The sequence below is a fragment of the Rhinolophus sinicus genome, chromosome 12 (assembly GCF_057876585.1).
Source record: "Rhinolophus sinicus isolate RSI-liver-muscle chromosome 12, RSI-T2T, whole genome shotgun sequence".
NCBI classification, from domain to species: Eukaryota; Metazoa; Chordata; class Mammalia; order Chiroptera; family Rhinolophidae; genus Rhinolophus; species Rhinolophus sinicus.
The window spans coordinates 21,834,859-21,838,379 of record NC_142512.1 but is presented as its reverse complement, the minus strand read 5'-3'; the positions used below and the strand labels follow the sequence as shown (position 1 = coordinate 21,838,379).

Below are 3,521 nucleotides of genomic sequence, written 5' to 3'. Positions count from 1 at the left end.
ACACAGTAATGACTGGACTGTAAGTGACATTTGTCCTCAGACTCAGACCCAGTCCTCTTTCCTTGGCAGGCAACAGCCCACACCGTAAAACTTCGTGTCTATCCCTTTGAAGAGGTGGGTTGATTTACACCAGCCATCAGACAGCAAAAATATAGGCCTTCAAACTTTTATTGCCTTTTTATTATTCCTGATGACGCACAGAAATATCATCTAAAACATTAGCAATGACTTTGAAGGTGCATGTTCCAAAGGTTTGGGAATGGGTGTGTTTTTTTCTAATTTGATAAGTCAGGGGGTTTCTGCCAGGCAGGCCCAGGGGCACGAGCAGGACTAGAGCTGATTTAAAAGCAGAATTGATCTTTCAAACCTCATTTTCATTTCTATCAGCAGCCTATCAGACACCTTACGCCTGAGCCGGTTCCCATCCATGTATAATTTATACATTTGATTTCAACAGATTAATTTCTGCCTCATTCACAGGGAGGGGCAGAGCAGGGAGAACGCCCTCTTTTATTTTCTATGGGAGTGATCATATATATTTGCACATATTTCATTCTGTTTCCACCTGGAGAATTATTGTTTTAAAGACTAATTCCAAACTCACTCTCATATTCATTAAGTTTTTAAGAAGAGGTCGAATGATGAACATCTATGCTGATGTCTGTGTATACAGGACGTGGGATTGTCCCAGGCACATTAGAGAAAAGACCATTTTATCGTCTCCTGCTAGGAATGGCCAACTTTGGGGTAAAATCGAGATGTGGATGAAGGATGAAGCTACCCTCACCTGGTGTTAGGGGTGAGTGCCCACTGACCTCTGACCCCAGTGTATTTCCCCAGCCCCTGAGTCCCCAGGGCCCTCCTCAAGTAGCTTAAATAGAGTCTCTTTCCTAAACCTAAAATTCCCATAATGCCAGACTATATTGTTCTTCCCTATCTTCATTTTTCTGCCCCATTACCCTCTGGGAGAATCTGATCCAATTCTGGAATCCCAGAATTTCAAGAACTACCTTGGCAGTTATTGAACTCCCCCACCTCATACCTAAAACCTTTTTTCAAGGGACCTGCACTTCTCTGTGCACTAGCAATTTCACCCCTGGGAGTCAAGCCCCAAGCCTTCCTTCTGGAAATTTGTAGTTGGGCAGTGTGGCAGATTGTATTTTCCAAGATGGTTGTAACAAGGTCTCCCATCCCACGTGTTCTTACAAGGTGACACTGATGATTTTCCCATTGACAGATATGGTCAACTTTTCCTCCACTTGAAACTAGGCAGACTTGTGGCTGGCAGAAGTAGTATTTTTGCTTCCATCTGGTTCTCTTGGAACCTTCAGTCTTGGACTAGCTGCCATGCTGTGAGGAAGCCCAGACCACACGGAAAGGTGACACGTAGGTATCTGGGTGACAGCACCTGCTGAAATCCTAGCCAAAGGCCAGCATCAAAGCCAGTCATGTGAGCGAAGAAGGGAATAACTCTAATGCCAGCTACCATCTGACTGCAACTGCCCAAGGGATCCTGAGAGAGAACCACCTAGCCAAGTCGGGTTAATCTACAGAACCATCAGAATTAACAATACAATGATGGCTTCCCAGGCTGGCGCTCACCAAGGAGAAGGCCATGTTCAATTCGAGGGCAAAGATCATGAAGCTCAATGGAGAGAAGCCAGACGCGTTCGAGTCCGGCATCTCTCAGGCTCTCCTTGAGCTGGAGATGAACTCGAACCTCAGGACCCAGCTTCGGGAGCTGAATATAACAGTAGCTAAGGAAAGCGAAGTTGGTGGTGGTCGGACAGTTACTATGCTCTTTGTTCCTGTTCCTCAACTGAAATCTTTCCAGAAAAATCCAAGTCCGGCTAGTACGCGAATTGGAGAAAAAGTTCAGTGGGCAACATGTTGACTTTACCGCTCAGAGGAGAATTCCACCTAAGCCAACTGGAAAAAGCCATCCAAAAAATAAGCAAAAGTGTCCCAGGAGCCGCACTCTGACAACAGTGCATGATGTGATCCTGGAGGACTTGGTTTCCCCAGGTGAGACTGTGGGCAAGAGAATCCACAGGAAACTGGACGGCAGCCGGCTCATAAAGGTCCATCTGGATGGACAAAGCCACGTGGAACAACTTGCAGCACAAAGGTGAAACTTTTCCTGGTGTCTACAAGAAGCTCACCGAGAAGGATGTTAATTTTTGAATTCCCAGAGTTTCCGTTGTAAACAAAAATGACCAAATAAAACATCATTCATAATAAAAACAAACAAACAAAACGATAAAATGATGGTTGTTGTTTTAAGTCATTCCTTTTGGGGATGGTTCATTTTGCAGCAATAGATAACCGAAACAGGCATGATTAGCAGAACAAGTGAAGACAAAAGTGGGCCTCTGGCAGCTTTCCACCTCCCCACCTTAAAAGACACCCCGCATTTATACAAAATCACATACAAATGAGTGCTGACAGCCTCTGATCCTCTCTCCCTTGGCAGATATTTGGAAAGGAGAAATAGGTGGGGGAGGAAGAGAAACAATATTCATTGAATGCCAGCCATATGCCAGGTAGGTTACTTCTTACCCATTGTACAAGAAACTAATGTTGGAGAAGTTAAGCGACTGGACTGAGGTCACACTACTAGTAAGTGTGCTGTTTGTGAAGTGAGGTCTGCATATGTAGCCTGCAGCCTGGGCCACAGGTGGAGGAAATACATGCTCAATAAATATGAGTTGAATAAATGAATAAATGAATGAATGAATGACTGCATTCCACTTGCCTTCTGTCTCTAGCCGGTTTCTTTCCTGGTGGCTCAGAGGGCAAGTTGAGCACCTGGTTTGCTATTTCCAGAAGGGGCAAGAGAAGGGAGGGAGTGGCTGTGGGTTGAACCTAGGACCCCACTGTGTCTGTTTCCTGGAGAGAGGCTGGCCTTCCTGCCAGGTGGGAGTCATGATCTTGTCTTCCTTCAAGGCCACCTCCTCTGGTCTCAGCCTTCTCGAAGGTGCAGCTCCCTGCGCAGGTTCCCAGCTGCCCCTTCAGGCCCACCTCAGCCCCATCCCGACTGATGTGCAATCTCTGATGTCAGTTCCTGAGGCAGAATCAGTGCTTGGGTGATTGCAACCACAGAGACACAGCCAGGCAGGGTCAGCGGGCTTCTCTTTGCACCTTTGTCTTCTCCAAGCACAACTGGAATCAGAATCCTTTGCCACAGGCATTTAAGGAGGGCAGTAGGTCCTACAACGACACTGCCTTTCTCTTGTTGTTGTTTTTTTAATTCACCCTAGAGAATCATATATTTCCAGGAGAGAGGAGGGGAAAGGCAAGCATACAGAGGAAGCTACATTGACCAAGCCATTACCACGCCCCACGCACTGTATGCTGTGCATCCATCATCTCATTGAATCCTCATAATAAAGCTATGAGGTACATATTATTACCCCTATTTTATAGATGAGGAAACTGAGGCTCAGAGAGGTTAAATAACTTTCCCAAAGTCACACAGTTACTGTGATTTGGAACTGGATTTCAAGCCCTGTCGAGCCTAC

At 45.9% G+C, this 3,521-nt stretch overlaps 1 pseudogene; it reads left to right on the top strand.

Annotated features, from left to right (window-relative positions):
• Nucleotides 1–1,615: 1,615 nt before the first annotated feature.
• Nucleotides 1,616–2,206, top strand: LOC109447246 (small ribosomal subunit protein eS7 pseudogene; annotated as a pseudogene).
• The last annotated feature ends 1,315 nt before the right edge of the window (nucleotides 2,207–3,521 follow it).